Source organism: Narcine bancroftii, chromosome 2 (assembly GCF_036971445.1).
Source record: "Narcine bancroftii isolate sNarBan1 chromosome 2, sNarBan1.hap1, whole genome shotgun sequence".
NCBI lineage: Eukaryota > Metazoa > Chordata > Chondrichthyes > Torpediniformes > Narcinidae > Narcine > Narcine bancroftii.
In genome coordinates this window covers 249,689,274-249,707,994 of record NC_091470.1, presented here as the reverse complement: position 1 = coordinate 249,707,994, position 18,721 = coordinate 249,689,274, and the positions used below count along the sequence as shown (strand labels likewise).

Sequence of the window (18,721 nt, the reverse complement as noted above, 5' to 3'; positions counted from 1 at the left end):
TTGGGTCCTCCTCGAGGAGTCATTGCCGGATGTAATCTGACCTCAGATCCGACATGCAGGCATCTCAAATAATTTCTTCCACGCACTGGGTTAGGGATATAGTGACCTTGGGTTCCCCCAAACAGTCTTTTCCTAGTGTGACCAGGGACCGGACAAACTCTTCAGTGGACTCACCAGGCTGTTTTTTTCTAGATGCCAGCAGGTAACGGGAGTATACCACGTTCACTTTAGGCTTGTACAGTGCCCGTAGCTCAGCCATCTCCTCGTTGTAGGTCACACTGCCTTGCATGGTCAGGCCGTTCGTGCCTGAAGGATTTTTAACTTCTTGTCAGAGTCGACCACCTCAGCAGCAGCGTCGAGGAAGTTATTGAAGCAGTTCATCCATTGTTCGAAGAGCACTGAAGCACCTGGGACTTGGGGGTCAACTTCTAACTGTTCTGGGCGCAGCAATTTCTCCATTACCAGAGACCTCCAAAATCTAGTACAATAAATTGTTGGGCACTATCAGTAGCCCCAATAATGACTCCGACAAAGACTGAGGGGAACAATAGGCTTTATTGTACCTTGGCCCAGGTCCAAGGCCAGGAATGAGCGGGAAGGAGAGGGGACTCGACCTTTATGGCCCGGGCTCACATGGGTAGGACTAAGGTAGGACACCCGGAGGGAGGGCCAGCCAACACATACAATTATCTCACTACACTACCCAAAATTGTAGTACACAACAAAAGGGGCATTCTTTCAGCAGAATATTGGTATGCTTTCCAGACCAAGACTCTGCTGGTTTCAGACCAATCTCTGCTGGTGTATTCATGCAGGTTGAGGTCCAAACAGACCCTAAGCATGCTCACTGCCATAGTGGTAGTGTAGTGGAGTAACAGACTGACATCCAGCCAAAGTTCCAGGCTTTTAATCCAATATCATGAGTTCAAATCCACAGTATCAGCTTGGGAAGTTAAATGCAAGTTATTAAATAATACAACAGAGTTCTATTAAAAAAAATCTTGCTACTGATGACAATGAAGTTAACGATTTATCATAAAATCCTATCTGCTTCACTGCTATTATGTAGGTAAAGAAATTATCAATTTTTAACTTAAACCAGACAGACAAGCCTCTTTGTAACTCCAGACCCACCACAGTGATTGACATTTAACAGCTGCCTCAGTTCAGGACAATTAGGAATGGACAATAAATGTTGGTATTGCTCGCATCATCCATTATTGTGAATGAATAAACTAAATTGCCCCTGAGCTGCATTTCACAGTCATAAAGGGTTAATTATATATACAAAGGTTCGCCGTGTGGCAGATCACAGGGAAATCTCCAACAGTGCAGAGTGACATACTTCATAAGATCCTTTGAGTAGACTTGATTATAACCCTGTGGAGTTATGATCAATAGACAAATTGCAGTGTTGGAAGGTCTCTGACCAAAGGTCTCGGTCATGCAGAGGCATTGATAAGAGTGCTCCAGATGATGTGGCTTATATTGCTGCAAAGTCTTTGTTCATTGACAAAATGAGACTGAGGACTTTCCTTTTTTTTTACCTTACAGTAAAGATGTTTGGTCGCCTAAACCAAGTCAAGTGTTGTCCTGGGTAAGTGTTCATTGACCATAAAGAAATTTTAAAAAATGTAAATATGAATTGAAAACAGCAGAGAATTTTGAATCGGCAAGAGAGAGAGAGAGAAGGCTGCAGACCAAGAATCAGTAAACAGAATTATTATTGGTTATTATAGGCATGATGGTCAGCAAGGAAATTTTGGGCTAAAGGGCAAATATTTGAGGTTCCATGTTCTCAATAGCATGCTTGGGGAATGTTCAGTTTGCCATTGTAATCACTATCATGTGAGCTAAATATTTGTCAATGGCAAAGAGAGAGAGGGATATTGATACATCCTTCAGGACGTACCTATAGTAAATGATATCTTGACTAATTCTGTAAAATTCTATCCACGGCTGGGGATTTCATGGCTATTTCTACTGCTGCACCTGAAATTGATGAATGGAATCCAAGCATTGGCATTGAACTATGCCAGCCTTGTGGATGAAATCTTTTTGCAAGTTAACAATATTTGCAGATTGTGGGTGCAATGGTTAGGGACTCTGCTTTCAATAGACTTCCACAGAATCAATTCTGGAGTCTTCAAGTTAAAACCAATGTCCTTCCACTTTTATGTGCTAGTGCAGGACCTTAAAAGTCATAGAGTAGTAAGGCACATAAACAGAACCTTCAGCCCACCATGTGTATGCCAGCTATTGTACTTATTCATACCAGTGTCATGTACTCTCAATTGGTCATAATCTTCTATGCCTTGACGATTCAATTGCTTGTGTAGATGCTTCTAACTGTTGTGAGTACAGCTGACATCGCCACCGCATCTGGTAGCACATTTCACACAACTACTCTGTATTAAAAAAAATGGCCTCCACATCCTCTAAATACCCACCTCTCATCTCACACCTTTACCCTTTATTTTGGATATTCACGTGGAGAAAATAATTTTTACTATCTTTCTGCCTCAAAATTTTATATAACTCCATCAGGCCACCTCATAATCTGTTCTGCCCCAGCGCGTCATATGTACCCTCAAGTACAGGTCCCTCATCGATCTGACATGTCACTGTTTATTCTCCGTTGTTGTGTGCACCAACCTGTCAATCCAATTGCTCCTGGTTCATCTTTGTGCTGGTCTCTCTCTCTGATAGTCTTGATTTTGGGTTGGAAGGCATTTGTTCCTCTTTTCCCACTTTGCGCTATCTGAATTTCACTCCTCAACGACTGGCTTAACTTTACATGAAACAACAAAATCAATAATTTCTGCCACAATATTTGCATACCCTGTACATATTGGCAATAACTTCAATGAAGTGGTAACAGCATAGATTTTTTTTCCATCAATGAATGAGTCGATGGCATTTGATTTTAGAAATGCATTCAGAAATGATAAAATTTCACGCTCCATCAATTAAACAACGTGTTGCCAATAACTATATGAACCAGATTCTGAAATTATTTTTGTGTTTTTACTTGTATTAATCAAGCTCTTTAAAGCACATGTGTGTATTCTAATGGTTTAAGAAAGGATAATAAAATTTATCTTCCTCCCTGTTGGAAAACAATAGATTTTCTTTTATCCACAGGAACACAAAAGTTAGTGTAGCAATGGAATCTAGATTTGTCGAGGCACAATAAACTATTTTATGTTTAAATTAATCCATTTTATGAAGTGCTGAATTGTCACATCAAATGCTAAATGACTGTACATTGCTCATCTCGTTCTTAAAAGATAACTTGACTTTCATGATGAGGGCAAAAAAAGAGAAGTAAGAGCAGAAGATCCCCCAAATGATCTTTTAGGCCTCTTCTATTTAATAGATTCCACTACCTCAGTTCCACTTCCTGTTAAATTTTTGAGTTCCACATATCCCCAAACCCATCAGCCTCATCTTTGTATACACTCAGGAACTTCCCACCCAAGGTTGAGAACCCAAAAGATCCACAATCTCTGCAAAACTAATTCAAAGAACAGAGGACTAGCCCAGCAATCTTTTATGACAAAACTCCTGAGGATCCAGTCTAATTGGTCATCTCCAAAATTCTGTCAGAAACGATCAGGAATGGCACCCAATTCCTATTGATAATGGATAATACAAGATCAAAACCAGTCAAGAAAATATTCTTGTGGAATGAGACTATGTGGAAGCACCATTGCCACCAGCCCTACTGCACGAGGTGGAATTCCAGCATAGAATCATGGAGTCCACAGATATAGACTCTTCAACTCATCAGATTCATGCAGTCCTTTTTGCCATTGACACTAATCCCATTTACCTGCATTTGGCCCATATCCTACCATGAATTGCCTATTCATTTGCCTGGCTAAATGCCTCTCAAAGCTATTGATTACATTTGATTCCACAGCGACTTTGGCAAGAAGTTCCAAATATCAGTCACTCTCTGCGTAAAAAAAACACTCCTCTCTGATCCCCTTTGCAACTTCTTCCTCTTATCAAAAGTTCATGACATTTTGTATATGATACACCGCTCAGGAGAAGACAGATTCAAACCATTCACTCTGTCAATCATATTTTTATATACTTTTGTACCCCTTGGCCTTCTTTGCCCCAGGAAAAACAAACCCAAATCATCTAAACTCTCCCTGAAACTGAAGTCCTCCAATCCAAGCCATATTCTAGTGAATCTATTCTGCTCTCTCTCCAGGGCTACCATAATCCTTCCTATAGTGTTTCAACCAGAACTGCCTCAATACTCAAAGTGCAGCCAAATTAATGTTTTGTATAGCTGCAATGTTATAACTGAATATTCCATGCCCTATTTATGAATGCATGTATGCCATATATGCTCTTCACCACCCCATCAACCTGTGCTGCCAGGTGATGCAGAGATAAAAAATATTACAATAAAAGTGCTTCAGGATGGGGATGGTGTGTGAGGAAATGAGCTGGTCAAAAATCATTCTTTTGGTTGGATGAATATGCAACTAATGGGGCTATTGGTAGACTAAAGTTGCAGTTGGAGGAGAGATAGGCAAGACACTGGTCAGAAGATGGGAACATTATTGGTCAAGTCTTCAAAAATGGATGGGCTCTTTATAGAGTCATAAATCATAAAGAAACACAGCAGGGAAACAGGCCCTTCAACCTATCAAATCACATATTTGCACTAATCCTGTATTGATCCCATTTTTTATATATTCTCATATTCCAATGAACTCCCTGAACTTCAACCATTCAACTAAATTCTAAGGGCCAATTAACCTACTGATCTGCATGCCTTTGGAAACCTGGACCCTTGTTGGGGGTTGGGGGGATCCTATATAGTCAATGGGAGAGCATGCAAGCAGCACCTAATAGTCTGAATACACCCGAGATTGTCAAGTCAGTACTTGGAGGGGAGACAGCTTTGGAACACCAGGTGCTGTAGGTTTCTGTGAGAGGCGCTGGACAAAGTGGTGAATCTCTCTCTTCCTTACGGTGGACAGAAGTTAAAAAATTTCATGTATGTTACATTCTAAATGCAGTATTACATGACAAAAATGGAACCTTTACCAAATTCCACACAGGACGTTGGGATTGAACTCTAGCACTTCTAGCTGTGCCACTGGAGCTGTGGAACTAACCACTATGAAAGGTCAAAGCATTGACATGAAAAGGGATCTTCAGAAAAAGAAGAGATACCAGAGGAGAGGGAGCAGAGTGCAGCACTGTGGTAGGTGAAGGAGGGAGAGCAGGTGCTCACCCTGGGAACTGGATATGTTGTAGAACACCAAAGATTTACATGAAAGCCACAGGGGATGAGAGAAAAGTTCCAAAGTCTGATCCTGGAAATCATGTAAGATTTAAGATGGATTTTGGCAATATGCGAGAAAGCGAAACTGTGGTGAGTTAGGATGGAGACCTCATTCGAATTTGACCAAAGAGCTTTGATGGGGGGACAAATGACATTGTCTGTGCGTCAACCTTCTGCCAAAAACAGGATGTTGATTGATAATGGGCTTGTGGACCTTGTCAACAGAGAGGGATATATTCTACAGAGTGAAAAACTGACTGCCTCTGATCATCAATGGGCCTTGGAATTGCTGTGAAGGAAATGAAAGAAGGAACAAATTCCATTTCTATATGGCCTTTAACTATTTAGTGCAAATAAAATAACTTCAAAGGGTAAACAAAGAGGAGCAGGAGGGATTCAGCAAACCAGGCAGCATCCACAGGGAGAAATGGATGGTCAGAACAATGACTGGCTATTTCTCTTCATGGAGCCACTTGTCTTGCTCAGTCCCTCCACCTCCTCTGGTTTCCTCCAGATTCTAGCATCTGCTGCTCTTGTGCTTCTTTAATTTCAAAGTGGTCCCTGCTGCAGTATAAGAAATGCAGCCACCAATTTGCACCTACTGCAAGCTCCCACGGACAGACATGATACTTTGCCCAGCTAATTTGCTTAAGTGTTGCCGGTGTAGGGGAATGGGTATTATTTAAGGAACCTGAGGGCAGGCCTCAGAGGCCAGGAGGCTTCACCTTGAACATGTCCGTGATAAATTCCATCTGTCATACCTTGGTCCACTTTCCCATTCATGATCAATTAATGATCAAGTACTATAAGATAGAGCAGTATTCCTTGAAATAGTAATGTGGGATCTTTCACTGCTGCCAAAGGACTTTGTGGATTCTCTGCAAGAGCCAGCTGTCTGTGCTATGGGGAATGGAATACTGAGAATGAGTTGCAATGAATTAATAACTTTTCTGGAAGAGACTACAGCCTTAAATATAGTAAATGTGGTCATAGATTCATGGAGTTTTATGGTATGGAAATAGGCCCTTCGGCCCAACGTGTCCACTCTGACCAATTTGACTGTGTTCAACCCATATCCCTCTAACCCTTTAGTCCTTTCCTATCCATATATCTGCTTACGTCTTTAAAATGTTACAATTGTGTTACAATTGTATCCTGTTCTACCACTTGATCCAAATACTCACCACCCTCCAAGTGAAGATGATGTCCTGGGTCCTTTTTAAACTAGTTCCCTTTCACCTGTAATCTATGCCTTCTAGTTTTTGATCACCACACGGGATAAATATTATGATCATTCACCTTATCAATGCCTCTCATGATTTTATCAACCTCTGTAAGGTCTTCCCTCAGTCTCCCATGCTCTTGGGAGAGAAGTCCCTGCCTATCTAACCTCCTTAAAATTCAAGCCTCCCAGTAACTTTCTCATTAATCTTTGTTCCAGCTGAATAATAGCTTTCTTACCAAAACTGTACTCTATGCACCAAGTGCTTTCTCGAATGGTTTTAACACAATTATGTCAACCTTCTGGTTAGCTACATCACAGTGTCGTGAAGTTGCTGCAGAGAAATGGATTGGAGGTCAATTGACAGAACCATAAAAGTGGCAGAGAGGATTATTAGAGTCTCCCTCCCCTCCCACCCCTCCCCTCATTAACATGATCCTCCAGGATCATTGTCTGAAGATCATTGTGGACCTCTTCTACCCCACACATGCATCTTTCAGCTGTGGCTGTCAAGAAAGAAATAGAGGAGTATCAGAACCAACACCACCAGGCTGAGGAACAGCTTCTTCCAAAAGGGCAGTGAGAATGCTGAATGAAAGGAACTGCACACACTAGCCATCCAAGCCTCTCATATTCATGAAACATGTCCTTCATATGTATTGTTTTTCTGTATGTGTGTTATATCTGGTTGTGTTTTGCATTGAGAAATGGAGAACCCTGTTTTGTCAGGCTGTATTTGTCCAATCAGATGACAATAAACGACAATGCAACATGATGTCCCAACTCCTGTCTCAATGGCTTGACTGGTGAAGGCATGCACACATCACTCTCTTAAATCTACTCCCCTAAATTTGGAGGCTATGTCCTCTAGTTCTTAGTAAATATAGATATAATTCAATATAAATATAAACACAATGCAATGTAATAAATTAACATCTTGTGGAGAGGAATGCTCTGGGAGTTCTCCAATGTATGCCTGATTTAATTGAGGTTTTTATTTATCAGATGTTTTTGTACACTGTAACACGCAAGGGTTAGAACAGGAAAGTGGTGCTGGAGGGAGAGATGGAATAGAAGCAGTGAGGGACTGCTTCTCATATTCTGACATGTACTCATGGTCAACTATATGCTAGGGGGAATATTGTCCTTATTTAAATATATTGTAGTGCTTGGGTCAAGGAAATGAGATTTGGAAATTTGGTATCTGAAAAGAGAGCAATGACATCCACTGAGGAAAATAAGGCTGCTGCCGAGGCCTTGAGAGGATGAACTCAGTGGTGTTAAATTAGTCTTCATGTAAGGTTAGGAACATCATGAATCTTTCATTGGGCCGAAAGGGTCCAGCGGTTTGCAGAGGAAGCTCTGGACAGTTGCAAATAATAATACATTAAAGAATAATTAATTCACTGAATATGTTGTCACTGTCAATGTCAACATTTATTATATATCTCTAATTACCCCTGGAGAGAGGGAGAAGATAGCAGTCAAGGACTTGAGTGGGTCTGGAGACATAGACAGACCAGAGCAGGTAAGGATGGCAGATTTCCTCTCCCGAAGGTGAGATTTTAAACAATCTTCTGTAGCTTTCTAGTTGCTATTATTTTTCATTATTTTCTCATCTGATTCAAATGTCTCAGCTGTCATGATATGATTCAAACACATTTCTGCATCAAAATAAAAAGATACCCGTGGGATTTCCAATGTCAATGCTCATATTCAGCAAAGTTTTTTACACTTTTGTTCTTCTTATGAGGGGATGAGTCAAATTTGGATTAGATTGGTGCCTTGGACTTTTGTTCTTAAAGGATTAAATTAAGACTCAAAGAACTCAATTCGCATGTGATGCTTTCTAGCCATCAGTTCACCAGCCCTTCTATTAGCAGTAATGCTACACCAATCTGAAACCAATTTAGACTGCAGTGACAGTAAAGCACATATTAAATTTATGAAGGTTTCAGAACCTTTAGAGCTTATGAGTGTAGTGTGATGACTCATACCTCCTTCATGCTATTTTGGAAATTAACCACCCTTAATTGAGACAATGCATCATGATTTCAATAACCCCATGCTAAATACATGTATCATTTAATTTTAATTTGTGCAGAGAATGCAAACTAATTAATAAATTGAATTTACATGAAACATAATTATAGCAATTTGAAGAGCTTGGAGACATTGTTTTACAATGCAATATTATATTATTTAGAGACAGGCAGTCAGATACATGGAGGAACTTCAGACCTTTGCATTCGTACATATTGTGGTTTCATTATTTCTAGCTGTCTTTCAATGCATTAGAAATTCTGAGTGTGTTTCAAGGTTAACTTTTATAGGTTGAGAGGGTATCACAATGTAGAAAGGACAATATGCCTCCATTCACAAGGAAGGATATTATTCATGTTATAAGATTGATTCTTTCCTATTTCCTTTCATTTTATGTTAGCTTTTGACCAATGCATTTGCAGTATGATTTGAAAGCAAGCAGTTGGGCCGTTGTCATTTTTAAGTTTAGTATTTGCTATTTTTCATGAAAAATATCTCCTGGCATACAAAGGTGACATGATTTGGTTCATGATCTACTAAAACATTTCATAGATAAGTTTTGGATCAATTATATACACGGGTCTTCATGTCTCAGAATAAACCGAGATACCATGAAATACAGTAAAAGCCATGGTGATGAGCACCTAATGGAGATTGGTTGATGCCGGATAAGTGTATTTTCCAATTGCTTGAGACTTACTCTTACATTGCCTAATGAAAACACCTGCATTAAGAATAAAGAATTTAAAAGCCAAATGACAAAATATTATATTGTACTTACACTGAACAAACTTCACTTGCAGGAATAGTTAAACCTTAAAGCATTTTATTTTATTTTCAGTCACATTCTCTGAAAACATTTAACCATCGCTGCATCTGTAGGTTACTCCCTCTCTTCGGAGCTCGACAAAAGATAAACAGAAACATTATAGATAATTAAGACCCCCCTCCCCCAAGTTTACAGATAAAGCCTTTGACCAGGGTGACTCTTACTAAGCAAGGATAAGGAGACACTTTAAGAGAGTCACACCAAAGGCGAGTGGCATCAACCAGTTCTTATTCCTGGGCGACACCATTTTATGCAAACACAACTTTATTCAAACTTTATTCAAATGCTACTGCGAGCAAAGCACGACCAAGGCAATATTTGCTCCCATCTTCACCAAAGGATGATGTGTTACTTCAGAGAACATTTATTTTTATAATTTTAAGCTTATGTATTTTTTACCTGTTATTTTATTCTTATTTATTTTAATTTTTTTAAAATTTTTTTGCCAGTTACCTGAGACTGCTGGTTGCTTGAATTCCAGATACCAGGGATTTTACTGTATATGAGTATCCCAAAGGATGCAGAGATTTATTTATAGGATGGCATGTTAAATATTTACTTGTGGAGTCTTTAGGTTATTGAGAAAAACTGAATGTCTGTGAAACTTCTACAGTCTTTGAGAAGCTGGTGCAAAATTCTGCTGTCCAGTGGGATCACAATATAAATATATATGCAGAAATCAATATGTTCCATGGCAAAGAATGAGGCTTCTTGTTTTAAATGTAGGCTGCACATTTAAACAATTGTACTATGGTGGTGTTTATTACCAATGTTTCCAGCTTTGGGAATTATTTTCTTATCTATGTATTCTAATATGTCATGATGACTTGGCATTCAGTCTTGCATGTGACTATGGAAATTTAGATCCATTCATATCCTTTGAAAGTACTTGCATAATCAGGGTACAAAATGTAATTATATTCTTCGACCCATTCTGTGAAGACATTTGAATTCAGATTCTGTCCCCCATGACCACAATTGGTTAATCATATAATTTGTAAGATGCAAATTAATTTCAGCCATCTAATACTGAAAGGGCAGTGGAAGCAGATTCGGCAGTAACTTGCAAGAGTGAATTGGCTAAAAAGAGAGAATGTTTAGAGCTGTCGGGGAAGCCCAATGTGATGGAATGAATTACGCAGCCCTTTTTGTGAAAGAACTAACACAGGCACAATGGACGGAATTGTCTCCTTCTGTATTAGCAGCGTAATGCACATTAAATTCAAAATTAATTGGAATTGATTTAACAGGGAATACCCACACAAAATCACAATAGCTTTGGCAGTGTAAGACCTTGGATTCTATCATGGTATAATTTCCCCATGGCCTCTGACCTATCAATTGCAGGAATTGCAAAACTAATTTCAAATTTAAAAAGATCTATGTGATGTTGCAAGTATCATTTGAATAGCTAGAATATTTTGAAAAGTCCCCACAGTAATATTTTGTGGTCGTTATTTGTCCCAGTCATTAACAGCAATCAGTTATTCTTTGACCTTACTCTGAAATTGTTCTTTAATTTTTCAATCCTAAGAAGTCAATTGCCTCTTGTGGTTGTGTAGTTTGTTCATTAACAATGAATAATGACAAAGGACCTTCAAAAGTAACCTAAATGATTACAGGAACAATATGAAGATGGAATCTCATTTGAGTAGTTAAACATGAGTGAAATTGTCATAGACAATGCAGAAATGAATGCTTGGGTAGTTGGTTTTTTTTACAAAATAATTATTAAATATTATTCTACAGAAGCAACAGTTTAAACTTACATTGTAATCCGCACAATAAATGAATCAAGAACCATTCATTAAACACATCATCTCAAGGCCTTTTTTGTAGCTTTCCATCTGTCAGTATCATAATTGGATATCATGGAGCCAAGAACATTCCTAAAAAATATTAGAAATAAAATCAGGATCAGGACTTGGCCTTTTAACCACCTTTGGGCCTGATACACCATTCAATCAGAGAGTGGCCTCAATTCCAATTAAATGCTCTACCCCCACAATCCTTGACCTTTTAACAGCCCAAAGCAATTCAGCTTCGGTCGAGAACTTTAAAGATTCATTTGGGAAAGGACTAATTCGTCTTTCTTTTCATTTTAGTGGCCATACTCTCTTCCTCCCCCTTCCGTTGGGCGAAAGATGCATGTTCCCAAGAACCTACAGACTCGAAGACAGTTTCTTTTCTTTTGAATGGATTGATCACAGGCAAAGGTTGATGCCTCTGCACTGTTTTTCATAAATATTCTCTTCTTAATTTCTTGCAGTATGTTTTTTTTGTACTTTTTTTGTATCCTGCGCTATTTCTCCACTGCTCCCAGCTCTTACTTGTCTATTTATCAGTTCATCTGTTATTATTGCACCACCTGCTGTATGAGTTGGATTGCCTGGACAGCACACAAAATGAAGCTTCTCACTGTATTTTAGTACAGGTGACAAATAAACAATTCCATATTCAAATGGAAGTCCCCAAAACTGTTCTATATTTCCTTTTGATGGAGCACATTCTCTGAATCTGGATCCTGTTATCCCCCACCTCAGAATTTTATGTGCTTCAATCCCATTGGATAGGTTTGGATTGTTTTCTCTGGAAGGTTAGAGGCTGAGGTGGATGCTGTAGAGGTGGCTGGCCACAGTATTTTTCCCAGGGCTGGAGGGTATAAAACTAGAGACCTCCAAAAATAGGTGAGAGGGGAAAGATTTAAAGTGGACTTTAAGTGGTGGGTATTTGGAATAAACTGTGAGAAGAAGAGGTTAAGGCAGGTTTAATTGTAATGGTTTAAATACATTTAGAGAGGTACATAGTTAGGAAATGATTAGGGGGCCATTGGCCAAATATAGGTAAATGGGATTTGCGTAGATAAGGCATTTGTTCAGCATGGTTGAATTGTAGCGGAGGATCTGTGTCTGTGCTGCACGGCTCTATGAGTGTATGTCTACGAATCATTCTTTTAATTAGTATGGGTTCAATTTTTTCTACTTGTCCTAGTAAGAAGTATCACCTGGCACATCCTTCCATAGGTCAATAAAGAGGCATCTAACCTGCTTTCTTTATCTCCTACACTTGCTGCAGAGATTGTCCTTGAAGAGTTAAAAGCTTTGTGCGTTATTTCTGTTTTATTTTTCCATTCCTTTGATCCTTAACAATTCCACCATCACTGTCATTTAAACCCACCAGTTGTATCAGGAGGTGGGTTAAAGGCCGCAATTCATTTCAGTCAAGGTTCAAAACCATCAATGAAATAATCACAAAATGACACTGTGAAATTACTGTAAAAAAATAGTCAGCCTGTGTCGTGACATTTTTGCTGCAGAGACCCTCGCTGCTCATAGCTCTATCAAGAACTATAAAACTATAACAACCACAAAAATTGTTTTGACAGACGTGGAGGCTGGAGATGTGCAAGTTAAGATTGCATAAAACCAGCCATGTAGAAAGTTATCGGATGTTCCACACTGTGCCCTCATGAAATTGGCACAAATCATCGAGTTGGCTTCAGGAAGATGTTTAAGAGGTACATGAAAAAGCCAAACGAGAAGGCAATGACCATTCAGTAACTTAACCCCTGTCATCCATGGACTCTGGTGTCAGCTGGGACTCAAATAAAGATGAATGAGCTTATCACAGTGTATCAGCCAGGATGGTTGGACCCCTTCCATCACTAAGAGCAAGTAACTTGCTCATACAGAAAGATTAATGGAGAATCCAACCAGTCCCCTTCACAAATGCTAACCAAGAGTGGCAGATGAAATAGGGGATGAAGAACTGAAGTTGTTACCCGTAAAATAACAAAAGAGGGTAAAAAGTAAAAGAATAGTCTTTCAGAAACCCCAAGTCTAAAAGCACAGAGTGAATAATACGCAAGTGGCCTAATGAAACTTTTCTTGGTGTTATTATGTGTCTGCATTTTATAACAAAGTAACAATGATCAATGGTGTCACCCAACGCGGTAACTCATGGTGTCACCTCTCTACCCCCCCCCCCCACCCATGGACCTCCTCCCGTACCAGACCATACAAAATCCTTAGTAATGTTTTTTGTACTAATGTTACTTGCAAATCGTAAATCCCATAGATCACTGAATGTAATAGGAATAGTAGTGAGATAAACAACTACCAAAATCAAAATTACGTCTTTAAATTGCAATATCAGGTATGCACAGCCTAAATGTATTCATATTTACATAATTTGATGTGGTTATATTCGGAAAGAAAATAATAGAATTCAAAATAAAAACATTTAAGAACTACATCAAAATTATGTTGATTTTAACATTAAACTTTATTGTTACATGAGATATATTAATGGTTTTCATAATCAATAATGGCCTAAATAATGCAGAACTTGTAGACAAACGCATATGGAAACATAGCGATAAATGAAATAATACCATAAAAATAAACAGGGTCAAATACACAAGCATTTCAGCACTTAGGAAACATCTCGAATAATTCAGAACTTTCCTAGCCTTCAAAGCTGTGAGCTTGTGAATCACTTCATCGAAATCAATGCCTTTCGTCAACTCGCGTTCAATTGATGATACCACAAGATAGGAAGGCCTTAGCTGTCCCATGGTAGATCACAAATAGTTCTTTACAAGTTTCAGTTTTGAAAAGGTCTTCTCACACGAAGCCACGGACACACAGATCATCAGAAATAATTTTAGGCTTGGCAGAGATTCCACAAAGTCCCATTCAGCTATAAATGTTTGATGTTGCCCAATCTTTGGCTGCTGCTAGATCAATCTCTGCTGCTTTCAGGTGCCTTCTCAGCCTTGGTATTTCTATTAAAAGCTCCCTCTCAGATGCATCAGCATAGAAAGTAGTCAATTTTGGAATGGATACCTTTAACTCTTCTTTAGTGGTAGACATGTGACTCTTTGCTTGAACAGGCTCAAACATGGCTACTAACCCCTTGATGGCTCTTGATCTGATCTGGAGTTCAGAATGAAAGTGATCAATCCACTCAAGCATCGCCCTCTTATTTTCTTCTTGCAGAGTAGTCCAGCGTCACTTTGCCTTCTCCCCTGCCATCCTCTTCTTGAACCTGGCTCTTCTTTCTACTGTAAATCCATATTTTAAAAGCACTTGTTCATTTGTATGTTCCACTAGGTAACTGCGCTCCTCATGCAGAAAATGTCTCAGCACCTTCAGCTTTGTCACCACCTTATCGAGAGTTGAGCCCTTAGTCTGCAGGTACTGCTGTGTGAGATTAACTTCCATAAGTACATCACGCCAGAAGTACAGGTAGCACAGAAAATTGAAATAATTGACAGCAGGCAAAAGACCTTGTGCTGCTCCTCTTGTGTCCAAATTTTCATATGGATCACAAAGAGCTTCAAACACCACCAAAACTATTGAACTTTTCTTTAACGGGCTTAATGGCATCATGACAAGCATGTTGTTGATAGCCTTTTCACTGACACTCCAGTATGATCAATTAACACATCCTATCAATTGGTGGAAGTAGCAAAGAAAGAAAACATGGTCTCAAGAGTTACAAAAAATGGTCACAAACGATGCATTTTCAGCAAAAAAGTGCTGACTGCATGAGATAAGTGAATGGTCCACACATTCATTCAGAGTCGGTGCCAGAACAAATCAGGGGGGCATTAGGGTGACCACAGGGGTGCACAAACTGATGTTCAAAAATTCACTCGGGGGGTTGGGGCATGGGGGTGCCATACCTACCATGAACCTCCTCCGTGCGCCACCGTCACACTTCCCGTAACAGACAAGTGCGCGTACTTATAGCTCGTGGAGATGAAACCATGTGACACTAGTGCTGCGGGTGGGTAGGAAGCACAACAACTCATTTTGGGAGGGGGGCATGGCCCTCAGATCCCCTCCCCCCCCCCATGACGCTGAGCCTGCATCCATTAAAAATAGCTTTCTTATTCTTTCCCTTAAGAATGACTTGTACACCTCCACGGATTTCAGCCAGCGTGGTAGTGTTATCATAACCTTGAGGACAGCACATCATTATGTCCACTCCATCACTTTCCTGTTTTTATGAATGCCAAAACTGAGGACAACAGCTTTTTTCTCCTTTAAAGGGAAATATCCTGGAAATACTTCTTTCACTTCAACTGTCCTTTTGTTGATTTTTACATATCTGATCATTTCAGATGTCTGATCAGTGTGTGATATGTCAGGTGTGTTGTTGAACATGATCCCAAAGTACTTTGCAGACTTTATGTCCATGACAAGCCACTCCTTCACATGATTTGCCAGGGCACTTAAAACTCATTCTGAGGTTTTGGTGCAAGCTAAGAGACTGATACTTTAAGTTTACATGTTTAATCTCATCAGGTGATCTTTCAGCACTGGATCATATGTCGAAAGCATCTCAACCATCTCAAGAAAGTTCCCTTTATTCAATGAAGATTAATTTTCCTTGTGGCCACAGAATGCCAGACCCTGCTTGGCAAGAAATCAAGCAATCTGTACAAGATGTCCCTCCACTCTTTCTTCTCCGTTTCCATCAAAGCAAAAGTTTTGGCACCAAGGGTCTTGTGCAGCCTCAGTCCTGCTGCCAAGGTTTTACACTTTTGAAGACAACATAGGTACTCTTTGGACATCTCATGGTTATGCATTTTCGGGCTTAGTTTCCACCACTTCTGAGACCCAGTCACAAATTTGGATGTCATATCTGTGGCACTAATGGTGAACAGTTTGCACCAAAAACAAAATAAATTCTCCCTGATCAACCCTCCATGACCATGAAATATTCTCACTATTTGGCATCACCTTGTAGAACTATGCATTTGAAAGCTAGCGCACATCTCCCTTGGCTTTTGCATCTTGCCTTGCCACCACACTGAAAAGCCCATCTTTGTTCTGGAAAGAACAAAAATGTTTTTGATGATTTCAACCCAAAAATTATCTGGAATTGATATCTCCCAGAAAGAAACATCACTTAAAATTTTCAAACCTTTCTCATTAACGTCACTCCTCTCATTTACAGTATCATTTGGCTAGAGTCACTTTCAGTCCTTTCTTCCACTTCCAATTCGGCCATTTCCACTCCTTGTTCTTCTGCAGAATGCATGTCAGCATTAGAAGAATCAGCTTTATCAATTAGAGACTGAGGAACAGTGTCTTTTGATGAACCCTGGCCATCATCCCGTCTTTTGACATATTGAAGTATGGATCTAGCAAGTGTTTTGAGTGATTTAATTCTTGCCTCTTTTCCTGGCATCCACTCGGCCTCTTTGATATTGATTCATGCACTTCATGTGGAATGACAAAATATTCCTGCACAATAAAAAAAAGACGAATTTATAATATTTGAAAAAATATATAGTTACATGAATATAGAATAATATGTGATAAATTTAGTTGTAAATTGCTTAAATGTAATATTTCTTAGATTCTATGAATACTAACAACACAATTGTTTTGTAAAATTATTCTACATTGAATTACATTATTAGTAACTGAGTGGAAGTCTTTTTTGATTTTTCTCCTTATTTCCCTTTGATTGCTATTTCATTCTCAAAAATGTTATTGATATAGGTTCACAAATACTAATTACCACAATATTGTAGATCAGCAACTATAAAAACACCAGCAGCAATGAAAACAACAGCGCGCGCTTGTCACGTGTGCAGATGAAACCATGTGATTCGAAGCATCATGGTAATTGGGTAATAATGACAGTGCAATAGAAGGTGCAAAAAGTAAATTAGCATAGTTTTAGCCTTGTAGGTAAATTGATATATGTAAACTGGGCTTATGAGATATGTTTTTGTTGTTATAACTAACTACAGGGATATTTTTATAAATAATAATACATTTCTGCGGAAGCACACAAATTTTATAGACATTTTGATGTCACACCCTCTGATGGTGGATCCCCCCCCCCCCCCCCCGCCACCCACATCCTCCCAGTGACGCCAGTGATGATAATTGAGCTATTTAGCAAATAGGAAACTGAGAATTAAGTCCATGGAGAAAAACAAAAACGGCAAGTAGTGGAGGTTAATAAAGAAGCTGCAGGGACTCAGCAGATCAGGCTGGTGAGAAACGGTCAGTCAACATTTCAGGGCAGACACTTTATCAAGATTTTCAAGTAGGTTTATTGTTTCACTTGTTTGAAATTTGCTTTTCAAAACTCTCAGCCCAATGACATGCCATCCTAGAAATACATACATTCACTAAATTCAAACAGGCTTTCCTCTTTTAAGTACCCTTGAAATGTAGAAAACACAGCCATCAATTTGCATTTAGGTTTCACAAGTCTGATATAGATAGGGGGATTACATATGTCCAGGAAATGAAGCCTGTCCACAAAATGAGTTCCAGGGATTGTTTAACATCTGGTTGAGAATGCAGAGAGACCCTGCTTTTTGGAGTATCACCTCTGTTTTTATGCAAAGAACATAACAACCAAATTGAACACTTAAAATTCTCACAAACAATAACATGATAATCCCAAATAATTCATGAGGACATCAGAATTGTCTCTCAGACAATTTGAATTTGCGTGTTGGGATACCATTGAATAGCATTGTAGTATTGATTGACAATTTGGAAAGAGTGGACAGTGGAAGGCTATTCATTTGCCTGAGGATTTGAAGGCTGAAACCAATGGAAGAGAATTAAGTGCAGCATGAGGAAAGCCTTTTTTTTTACTCTATAGGCAGATGGAATTTGGAATGCCCTACCTTCATTGTGGTGGAGGTGGGTTCCATTATGGGTTTCAAAAGGAAAGTGGAGCAATATAATGTCTCGTAAAATTTGCAAATCCACAGGCAAAGATCTGGTGGGTTTAGCTAGTTCTTGCAGATAACCAGCTTGAATATGATAGGCCAAATGTTCTCCTTCTGTTCTGCAGTCATTCAATGATTCTGTTATGGCTATCGAAGGAAACAGATTGGGCTATGATTTAGCAGCCTCTCCAAAAGATAGCAACCCCTCAATTCTGCCCTGGAGCTTTAGGCTTGGGTACCTGCAGTGGGCCACGTGAATCCCATAGACCTCTAATTGACACAACAACACAAGAAGATGAACTACACAATTTTAGCATGCATGAAAATAGTGTATATTTTGCGATAGGGGCAGGAGAGTCTTTGATCGATGATATGGGAAGGAGATGACTCATGTTCAATAAAAGATCCAGGTGATTTATGATTGAAAATGGCCACAACTTTATCAGTGCAGGAATTTTGAATGTTATATGCTTTTAATAAGTACAAGACTCATAGAGAGATATAACATGGAAACAGACCCTCCTGCATAAGTGATCCATTTATTTTAAACCCATGTTTATTCTCATTATTTCCCCAGATTCTGCCACCCACCTATTT

At 39.2% G+C, this 18,721-nt stretch overlaps 1 long non-coding RNA gene across 1 annotated transcript; it reads left to right on the top strand.

The window, feature by feature from the left end:
* The first annotated feature begins 1,484 nt into the window (after window positions 1–1,484).
* Window positions 1,485–11,585, top strand: LOC138752664 (uncharacterized). The gene is made up of 3 exons (XR_011350817.1): window positions 1,485–1,597; window positions 5,088–5,233; window positions 11,514–11,585. It is a non-coding gene; the product is annotated as an uncharacterized lncRNA (long non-coding RNA).
* The last annotated feature ends 7,136 nt before the right edge of the window (window positions 11,586–18,721 follow it).